Source organism: Coffea arabica, chromosome 5c (genome assembly GCF_036785885.1).
Source record: "Coffea arabica cultivar ET-39 chromosome 5c, Coffea Arabica ET-39 HiFi, whole genome shotgun sequence".
Classification (NCBI taxonomy): domain Eukaryota; kingdom Viridiplantae; phylum Streptophyta; class Magnoliopsida; order Gentianales; family Rubiaceae; genus Coffea; species Coffea arabica.
In genome coordinates, this window is record NC_092319.1 from 4,726,900 (window position 1) to 4,738,569 (window position 11,670).

Below are 11,670 nucleotides of genomic sequence, written 5' to 3' on the forward strand. Positions count from 1 at the left end.
TTTGCATTTCTTTTTCTTTAATACGTTTTAGCATTATAACTACTTGTTTCTAATAAGTGCGTAAAGATAATTTTATGCAATAAATAATATAAATGTGTTAAATATTAAATTATTTGGTTTTGTTATGCTAAATTAACATTCTTTGAGTTAGATAATTTTATTGCCTTAAAATAAATTCGTTGAATGCTGATAGTTAGCTTTAATCGTTAAAAATGTCAAGGTGTTAATAGGAACCTTAGTATTAAGATGAAGTCCATAAATTTAGGCAATATCGATACAAGTATTCTTGGAATTCTTAAGACAAAAAAAAAAAAAAAAACTTCCATGCAAACTCAAACACTCTCTCGGACAACTCTTTATAACACAAACACTCCTCGGCCGAATGCAATCTTCTACACTCCAACACTCAACCTCCTCCCAACCGCGCACCATTTGCTCTCCACCATCTCACCTCAACCACAAGAACCTCTCTCACCTCGTGATCATCGACCAAGTGAGAGAGAGAGAGTGTGGCGGCCCCACTTCTCCCTAAGGCGAACCATAGGGTTGGCGGGTCGCCTGCCTAACTCTCGCTAGGACTCACGCACTCTAGTAACTAATTTCACCAAATATAAATCGAAAACAAACCTTACTTCTCGAGCAAGTCACGTACTTAAATAATTCATACAATTCAACTTATACAGCCCAAAACACAATTCCAAGTATCAACGAAAACGTCGAGCTTAGTATACTTAAATTCAACTTAATTTACAATTTAAAGTTCCTAATCCAGGGCACAGAAGCACCACAAGATTCACATTTTCCCAAAAACACAAAAATCATCCAAAAGATACTAACGTTTCCAAAAATACAATTACAAAAGTGGGCATTCAAAATATAATATTTCTGTTCTAGTTCTCCAAGACTTCATGCGTTTCAGAACCTGTCAAGGAAAACAATTTGGAAGGGATGAGCCAATAGCTCAGTGGTGCCTCGAAACATGCAATTCACATAAGGCAATTTAACAAGTACAAATAGACAAGTAAGCATTTAACAATTTAAGAAAGCGAAATAACATGACAAGAAAAGGATACGGGGCTCTCAGGAGCCAAAGTCCACGCACTTGATCAGAAAATTTATAGTAGTTGACACTCCGTCAACTTTCACTACCTAAACTCCATGTAGACATTTTCCCTAATCTACACATCTCCTAGCAACGTCTTCCCCCTTATTTTCGGGCCCGACTCCAACACGAATTTTGCAAGCACTTTTACCAAGACGGCAGAGAGGTACCTCCCACTCCAATAGAGCGTGGTACGTGCATCCGTTTGGTTTATTTAGTCGACGAGACCACGCTCCAATCGACATTGCAACACTACTTGTGATATTTCACGCAATCACATAGCATGTAACATTTCATGATATCTCTAGCAAGTACTTTTAACAAGTAGTTCAACTAGCAGTTAAACACGATTCATGCAAGAGACACTCACCTCAAGTGAAGTGTCTAGAATTCCAATCTTTGATCGAGATTGTGCTCTTCACCAACTCCTAGAATCATACAAATAATTCGCATAAATTTCCACTTTTGAGTTGGCGAATTTAACTCGAGTCAACTAGCATTTAATTTCACTCAAAATCCCAAACTAGTATTAATCATTTTCTCAAAGTGAAATCCACAAATCGAGTGAAATTAAATTTTGAGGTTTCTTTAAAACCCAAACACTTGCTAAATTCGTCAAATATTCCAACATCCAAATTCTAGAATCATATAAGCCATTTAACACCAATTTGGTGTCACAAGTTGAGAAAAATCACATTTAAACAATTTAGAGGAATTTTCCCCTCAAATTTTTCCCAAACATATCTTGGGAAATTCCTTTAAGAGGCAATCATATAAACCAAGTAAAACTAGTCGTTAGAATTTCTATAAAATAGAAACTCCTTAAGTTTGCCAAATTCCATGACCAACTCAGTCCAATGTTTTTCATGTAGGCAAAAACTTGAGTTTTTAGGAAAATTTCCAGATTTGACAAATTCCTCAAAATAGGGCATTTGGTCTAATAAAATTCAAGGTTATCAACTCAAAATGGACCTAGTAACAACGGTTAATGCTAAAAAACATTTTCGGGACAACTTTGGTCCACATTTACCCACAATGAAATCCAAACATCAAACCATTTCTAATTTCAAACAAAAATTCTGTTTTGGTATCTTCTTGAAGAATAAGATTTTGGTCCACTTTTTGGACGTAACCTCTACTAGATTTTTGTCCCAAATTGAGCTATACAAACCCCTTAATTAATACACAAATCATTTGAGCTCAAGTTATCGTGAAAACAGTTCACAATTATCATTCAAAGCTGGAAAAATTTCAGGTGCATTCGGTAGCAAGTAGTCCATTTCCCCTTCAATTTATCCAAAATTTTTCAACTACCCAAAAGCTACATTTTCACCCAAACAATACTACCCATATAGGTTAACATGTATACAGCCCAAGTAGTTCAAAAATTTGTCAAAATTGACCCCCAAAATTCAACTAAAATCTGAAAAATTTCCAGAATCTTTGTACAGCATATACCTTCCTTTTCCTTCAATTCCTCAACATCATTTCAACTACGAAAGTGGTGCATTTTCGCTCAAATGACCATAGACATTCAGCTTAACATTTACACAATCCATGAAGCTCAATTTCTTGTCAAAAATCAGATCAAAAACTCGAACACAAACTGGGAAAATTTGGACAGTTTGGTTCAACAGCAGAGCAGTTTTCGTTTTTTGGTCACATCTCATTCAATTCAATTTAGATTTGAGCATGGTTGGTAGCGTTGGAAACTACACTCATAGGGATACAATTTTTCAGAAGAAATCATTTTAAAATTCTACTCATAACTAGCTCGAAATCTGGCAACAAAGCGCAGCTCATATCCTGGCTTCCAGTGAACCAGTGGAGCAGGACAGGTGACTTTAAAAGACTGCCACGGTTCATTCATGTGGAGCCAGGACGTGAATTTTACACCGTTGGAAAGCTGGAAGAGTTTAGTTTCTAATGGCGCTAACGGCACTCAATTTTGACGTCGGAGGGCAGAGTTATGATCGAAACAAAATGGCTGCCTGAGCCATACAGGAAAAATTTCCAGATTTTGCTGGTTTTGGAATTCATCACCTTTGGTCAACCAAACCTCAATATCTTTCAATGAAACTTTACACACAAATCCAAAAACACATAAACATCAAATACAAGCCGTTAAAACCTCAGAATTTTGCATGAAAAAGGTCGGTCTTGGCAGGGACAGAATCGGAACTTTTTGCTTCAAGAGCTCAATGAAGTTTCTAGCAATAATGCACCTTTAATCTACTTCCTTAAGCACTAATTCAACAATAAAACCATCATCACAAAACACACATATAAACACATAAAACACCTCTAGCTTCATCAATCATTAGCTTAGAGGTTCAGCAACCCAACAAGTTTTACCAACGCAAGTTAACATTTCAAGAACCACAAGCTGCAAAATCTGAAATTTTTGGCTAAGGTGCTAAGCTGGAGTTTGTTACCTTCAAGTGGGTTGTTTACTAGCTAAATGTATTGTCTAGTTCCTCAAGTTGCTCCTAGAACCACAGAGGATCAGCTGGCTCTCTTGCTCTCTGTTTCCCTCTCGGTCTGGCCAGTCACCGCAGCAGCACAGCAGCGACTGAAGATGAAGAGGGCTGGGGTTCTGTTTGGTGAGCTTGAGATGGTTCTGTGGTTGGTGGAAGGAAGAAATAGGAAGCTGGTTTTTCTCCTTCACCCTGGTCCGAACAACCCAGCCGTAGTAGCAGCAGCAGGAGCAGCGAGAGTAGCAGCAGCAACAACGATCCTCTCCTTCCTCTTGCTCGATCTGGACAGCAGCAAGAAGTGGAGGTGGAAGCTGAAAATGGAAGCTTGAAGACTGGGTGTGAGTGGCTGAAGATGAGAGGCTATTGGAGCTTGGAAGGCAGCGGTTTCTGCTTCTTCTTTCAGCAGAGGAGCGGAAGTTTAGAGGGGTAAGAAAAGGGTGGTAGCTGGTGACAAGATGGGAGGAAAATTGGGGTAGTCTAGGGAGTAGTCTAATTGACTTTTGGGCATGCTAATAATGGTGGAAAAATTTTGAATTGAATCGCGTTTATGCGCGAGAATTTTATCTACTGGTAGGAATTCCCCATTTAACACATCCTCAGCTTAGTTGTACATTTTTATAACCTCTACATATTCTACATTTCAACTTAGGGCTACATCGCGCGTCAGTGCGCAAAAATTTACCCTAATGCTTAGTCGAACGCGAACCGTCAAATAAATTTTTTTTTAAAATTCATGTAAATTAAAATATAATATTTTTATAAGTGAAAACATCATTAATAATATAAATACACATTATTAAATATAAATACATATTATTTAATAATTTCAACATTTAAATAATATTTTGATTTTAATTTTCAAAAATTAATGAAATTTTGAGATCCTCACAGAGAGCTTCCATTTCCTTTCTGATCAGAAGCGGGAGCAAGAAAAGAAACCGCGAGCTGTAGCTTTGCTGTTCTGTCCGTGAGAGCCGAGCCTACTTTACCCTCTGACTGTTTCATTCTTCACCCTTTTCTTCAACCTCCACTAGCTGTAAACATCCTCAAACCCCAACACCATCACAGCCGCAATTACTGCAACCAGGAACATCACATCCAGTCGCGTGTGAACCGAGAGGGGAGAAACATCAGCTTTCTGTCGCGCGTATAAGCTTCACTGTGAGGTAATTCTTGAGCTAGAATAAGTTGATTAGTGATAGATTGAGCCATCTATGGACTTGCATGTAGAGCTGTGCATTTGGATGATGAAACTGATACGTGAGAAAAATCTGACTTGGAAGAGAAATGGGTCGGCCGAGAGCTTGCTTAGGAAATGCAGTCCTTAATCTGCTTATTTGTAACAACTTAAGCTGATAAACGTGATTACCTAATTAAGAACAAGATAATTAAGTCTTGCATGAGATTAATCAGTCCGGCAAAAGAAAAAAATATAATAATAATAATAATACAAAGCAGAAAATTGACGCATGCAAGTCATTCGAGCTCAGTTGAGTTTAATCTAGAATAATGCCGTTTTACCTGGTTTAATTGTGACGTTCTGAGCTTACAACTGTGATTAACTAACTAGAAACTAAGTGTTTAAGCTTTGCATGCAGCTTAATAGCTCGGTTAAGCAAGAAAAGGAATAATGAAACAGAAATCCGATGCATGCAACCTCGTCCGAGGCTAGCTGAACCAATTTCTGGAAATTTGGATGATTTCTGTTGGTGACCGAATCTGATTTTTAATCAGAAATGTTAATTGACTAGCTAAGTATTTGCATGTTAGAATTTAGATCCTAATACCATATTTTAGCTGAGGAAAAATTGGATTTATGATCAACTAAGTGCTGGAATTTTCTGGTAGCTGAGAGGTTGAGCTGGAATTTTTTTCAGTTTGTTTTTGGAATTTTCTTTGGCAAATGATGTGTAGAAATGCATGAGAAATAAGTGTTTAAGCTTGGTAAGCTGTGAAGATGTGAAAACCTTGATACGGTTGTTAATCTGGTTGGAAATGTTGAAGCAAGTGCTGGAATTTTTCAGCTTAGCCAAGAGAGGAAGAAGAAAGAATTCTTCCAGATTTCTTTTGTGAATCTTGAGTTCCAAATTTTTATATTAAAGTTTGATTTGCTGTAGAATATCACACTATTGTTGATTCTATCTTATAATCTATTAAGAGGATCATGCATGTGAATTTTGGGGTGACAATGTATTTTTACGGCTAAAATATGGAGATGGAATCCTTGGCATTGGAAAAGATATTTTGGAATAAAAATTTCTAGAGAATGTCTATTCGGTAACCGTCTATGAACAATGAGATTCTGGTTCCAATCTTGGATAAAATATGGTTGCAAATCGTGTCCTTGTGGTCACGTGCATGCTAGTAATTTTAAACATTTGAATTTTTGGTTAACTTGCTGTGAGAATTGATTGTTAGACGCTAAGAGCTAATGATTGATGAAGCTCTTGGCCATTCGAGTAATTTTTGCAAGAGTTAAATCTTGATTAGAATTGGACTTGTTGAAAAATAGGGCTAATGATTGACGAAACCCTAGTGATATTGATTGAAAAGTGATTTTGCTATATTGGCAAACTTGGAATATAATGTGACTATGGATCGAAATCGTGAAGTCCATTTAGCTCTTGCGAACTTGAGTTTTTTTTTTTTTTTTTTTTAAATCAAACTACGTGAATATATTCGGCTCAGTATTGAGCTACAAAATCTGGTATAATATGATAGTATTAGAAATTCAAGAGTCGGGAATTGTAAAACACTGCAGAATAATTATTTCTCTCTTTAGCTTAAACTAGACGTATTATTTTTAGATAATGATTACACTAGTTCTAAACTTTAGATTTCCTTAAAAATTGTCCCGACCAGTTGTTTTAGAAAACTTGTTTGGCAAGAAAACTCACCTCAATTAACGTAGACCTAGTTGCACTTTTAGAAAGAAAAAAAAATATTTCTAAAGAAACTACGTGGAATATTTTACTACTTTCACTAGTTTTAATTCCAAATGGATTGCCGATTTACTTGGGGAAAATAAACTAGTGGACACGAGATAATATTTAATATATAAAAACCAAGAATTTGTATAGTAAAACTTATAATGTTAAAACTTGGTTTTCTAGGGTTTAGCGAGGACGCGGACTTCGATTTCCAGCTTGATCTGTGACTTCACTCTTGGTGAGTGTTCCTGCTTGTTCTATGCTTATTTGGTTAAAGTGCTTTCGTGATTCGATATGCGATAATTGGAAAATGATTGCTGATCCATCGAAGTGAGCAGTGTGTACTTTATCACACTAGCCTTTCGAGTGGTGATTTGTTTAAAGTGTTTTTCGTGAATATTTTACTTATGCTTGCTATAAGTGTTGGACGTAAAGTCGTTGGGTGAATCTCTCGACCAGTCTATAAGTGTTGGATGTAACGTCGTTGGGTGAATTTCTCGACCAGTCTAAGATATACTCGAGTATTACCACTTTCATGCTTGGTGTACGAGGCCGGTACAGGGGTAAGATTGGTGGTTGGAGTTAAGAAAAATAAAAAGTTCTACACGGACCTTAAGTAGTGAAAGTTGACGGAGGGTCGACTACAGAAAATCTTGATCAAGTTCGTGGGGAAATGGCTCCGGAGAGCCCTGTATCCTATCTTGTGCTGTTAAATGCTTTCCTAATTGTTTACTTTAATTGAAGTTAATACGCGCTATTTATTTTATGGAATTGCATGTTTTGGGGCACCACTGAGATTTAGCTCACCCCACGTTTATTTGTTTTCCTTGACAAGTCCTAACATTTGAAAGATCTGAAATCCATTTGTATTTTGCTATGAATGTGTCTGAATCTTATGACTTCACTTTGCAGCTTGTAACGTAAAATTTTATTTACGTCACTAATCGGATTGGGATTGTGTTAAGTATTAGGCGGCCTTTTATCTTGGGTTGCCACTTGAAGCAGGAAAGGTGTAAACCTTAAGTCTGTCTTTTGGCTTGTATGAATTTGTTATTTGGGATTGTTTAAACTTTATTTTATGGGTTGTAACGCGTAAGCTATCTAAGAATCGACGATTAGCCATCTTAAAATGCTGTTATCATTGAAATTAATGTGATTTTAGTAAGTGGTCTATTTTGGGAGAATCGATGTTGTAATAGTTTAAGATATACTTCGGAAGGATTTCGGTTAATTTCTCGCGTGAGTCCTGGCGAGAGCTAGGCAGACGGCCCGCCAACCCTCTGGTTCGCCTTAGATGAAAGTGGGGTTGCCACAATTTGTTCCTAATTTATTTGATACTTGGGATAAAAGTAATTTTCCTGTTTAATTCTGCTTGTTGGGTTTGAATTTTTTCCCACCAACAGTTTATATTGTTGGATTTGGGTTAAAAAATAATTGATACGATAAAATCCAAACCCAACAAATAAATGGTTGACAGGATAAAATCCAAATTCAACAATTATTATTATTTAATACAAGATAGAAACGTCAACTTTGCATTGTATGAACTGCTTTCAAGGAGGGAAAAATACGCATTAACAAGTGTGACTTTGAGTGTTGCAAAAGCTAAACCTTGTTATACAAAATATTACATAAAAAAGAATAAATTAGTTCAACTCCTATTTTTATTTACTAAAGTTGAATAATGAAAATTCACAAAATATTTTTCTCTAGGCAGCTTTAAGGTCCATCTTCTTTGTCATTGAATTCCACTCCAACATTTAAATTTAATTTGATTATCATTAATTTCGCATGATAGTTGATCCTCCATTTGTCAAGATTTGTAAATTTGACATCTTGACTTTTAGGCATCACTAACTTTTCTACCACTAAATTGATAATTTTAACAATCTTCGTTTTGTCATCCACACTCAATATATGATGTTATGCCAAATCAAACAATCACATAGTAATTGACTTGAATTGCACCTTTCGATTATCCAATCTTTTCATTTTTTTCTTGATGTCATCAATCACCATCTTTTTAGTTTTAATACCAAATAAATACTCATTTGCATCCCTATAAAATAAATTTGTCCACCCTTAATATGTTATCATGCGCACTAGAGGGTGCATCTTCATAAACAAAACCAACAAAAAATTTTCACATCGAAACCAAAATATATGTAACATATATAATAGTGGATTGGACTAAACAAAAGAATATTGCTGCATGATAAGTGAACCAACTCCTGTTTGACTTGATGAATGGTCAGCCACAAAATCAATTAATCAGTCGTATACTTCATTTTGAAAACAAGTGATCAATCACCATTTTCACTGAAAACAAAGTGAGAGAAAACGTGTGATTGAGGAGAAAAGGTTAGACAGAGAATTAAAGTTTGCAATTTCAAGATCTTGATCGAATAATGATTTGAAACCCAATTGAAATAAAATTTTAGTCATGCGATCCTCTCGTCAAGTTCTACTCTAAAATTTGATATCTTGACCTTTAGGTTTCACTAACTTTTCTACCACTAAATTGATAATTTTAACAATTTTCGTTTTGTCATCCACACTTAATGTATAATATAATGTCCTCTTTCCTCAACTTTTCGTCTTCGTAACCCTAATCCCAGAAATCATAACCCAAATTAATCAATCCAAAAATGCCTTCTGCCCTGCTATCAGCGAGGGTTATGCGGTAGTATCGCAATGCCGAAAATGCTGCCAGGAAAGCTCATAAGGCCTATCTCGCTGCCATGAATGACGTTGACAAAAAATACGCCCATCTGCTAAGTTTTTCTAAAGTGGTGATTAAATCCAAAGCAGATCTGAAAACTGTTATCGAGCTGAAAAATGCCAATAAGAATTGGGAGATGAAGATGAAACTGCCGACGAAATATAAGTCCAACGGCAAATATAAATCATCTGAGTAACGCCTGCTGGCAATGGCTTCTAAGACCCAAATCCCGTTTATGTCTGGAAGGGTTAGAGGTTAGGAAGGGTGAGGGTTTAGGATAAAATAGGAAATGGGGTAGGAATGATCTTCTTGATGTTTTGGAGTTTGGACGATGATATAATGCCAGTATTTTAACTCGTGTAAAAAAAATGTATAATGTAATGCCAAATCAAACAATCACACAGCAATGACTTGAATTGCACCCTTCGATCATCCAATCTTTTCATTTTTTTTGATGTCATCAATCACCATCTCTTTAGTTTCAATACCAAATAAATATTCATATGCATCCCAATAAAATAAACTTGTCTACCCTTAACATGTCATCATGTGCATCAGAGGGTGCATCTATATAAACAAAACTAACAAAAAATTTTTACTTTGAAACCAATATATACATGTAACATATAAAACAGTGGACTGGACTAAACAAAAGAATATTGCTGCATGATAAGTGAACCAAGTCCTGTTTGACTTGATGAGTTTTCAGTCGCAAAATCAATTAATCAGCCGTAGGCTTCATTTTGGAAACAAATAATCAGCCACCATTGTCACTGAGAACAAAGTGAGAGAAAGCGTGAGATTGGAGAGAAAAGGTTAAAAATAGAATGAAAGTTTGCAACTTCAAGATCTTGATCGAATAATGATTTGAAACCCAATTGAGATAAAATTGTAGTCATGGGATCCTTTCATCAACCTCTGTTCATTTATTAGTTTCGATTTTGGAGTTCCTTTTGACGTGCTAACACTCTTCCAAATCCACTTCTTAGAAATTTGTAATTTTTAAGAGATGAATTTGTAACAATTTCACTTAGTTAATTTTCATGACATTGTTGTCAATCATTTTTTTTGAATAACTTGTGTGTTCCCATTGTTGTGATAGTGAAAATTTTGACTGGACTAAATCCTGTGATCTTTCTAATTTAGGTTTTTCTATATTAAAAATCTTGATGTTCTGTAACTTCTATTTTTCTGCATTTAACTATTATTGTTGATATCATTACTCGGTTATTTGATTTGTTCCTATTTTATTTGATACTTAGGATAAAAGTAATTTTCCTGTTTAACTCTGCTTGTTGGGCTTGAATATTTTCCCACCAACAGCTTATATTGTTGGATTTTGATTAATAAATAATTGATGTGATAAAATCTAAACCCAACAAATAAACGATTGACAGGATAAAATCCAAATTCAACAATTATTATTATTTAATACAAGATAGAAATGTCAATTTTGCATTGTATTAACTGCTTTCAAAGAAGGAAAAATACGTATTAACAAGTGTGGCTTTGAGTGGTGTAAAAGCTAAACCTTGTTATACAAAATATTACATAAAAAATAATAAATTAGTTCAACTCCTACTTTTATTTACTAAAGTTGAATAATGAAAATTCAAAAAATATTTTCCTCTAGGCAGCTTTAAGGTCCATCTTCTTTGTTCTTGAATTCCACTTCAACATTTAAATTTAATTTGATTATCATTAATTTCGCATGACAGTTGACTCTCCATTTGTCAAGATTTGCAAATTTGACATCTTGACTTTTAAGCATCACTAACTTTTCTACCACTAAATTGATAATTTTAACAATTTTCGTTTTGTCATCCACACTCAATGTATGATGTTATGCCAAATCAAACAATCATATAGCAATTGCCTTGAATTGCACCCTTCGATCATCCAATCTTTTCATTTTTTTCTTGATGTCATCAATCACCATCTCTTTAGTTTTAATACCAAATAAATACTCATATGCATCCCAATAAAATAAACTTGTCCGCCCTTAACATGTTATCATGCGCACTAGAGGGTGCATCTACATAAACAAAACCAACAAAAAATTTTCACATTGAAACCAATATATATATGTAACATATATAATAGTGGACTGGACTAAACAAAAGAATATTGCTGCATGATAAGTGAACCAACTCCTGTTTGACTTGATGAATGGTCAGCCGCAAAATCAATTAATCAATCATAGACTTCATTTTGTAAACAATTGATCAGTCACCATTTCCACTGAGAACAAAGTGAGAGAAAACGTGAGATTGGGGAGAAAAGGTTAGAGAGAGAATTAAAGTTCGCAATTTCAAGATCTTGATCGAATAATGATTTGAAACCCAATTGAAATAAAATTTTAGTCATGTGATCCTCTCGTTAAACTCTACTCATTTACCAGTTTCGATTTTGGAGTTTCTTTTGATGTACTAACACTCT

The 11,670-nt window shown here is 35.1% G+C and overlaps 1 long non-coding RNA gene across 1 annotated transcript; it reads right to left on the reverse strand.

Annotated features, from left to right (window-relative positions):
* Nucleotides 1–611: 611 nt before the first annotated feature.
* LOC113688942 (uncharacterized) lies at nucleotides 612–3,965 on the reverse strand. The gene is made up of 3 exons (XR_003448152.2): nucleotides 3,538–3,965; nucleotides 1,473–1,530; nucleotides 612–922 (listed from the first exon to the last, which is right to left on the reverse strand). It is a non-coding gene; the product is annotated as an uncharacterized lncRNA (long non-coding RNA).
* Between the last annotated feature and the right edge of the window lie 7,705 nt (nucleotides 3,966–11,670).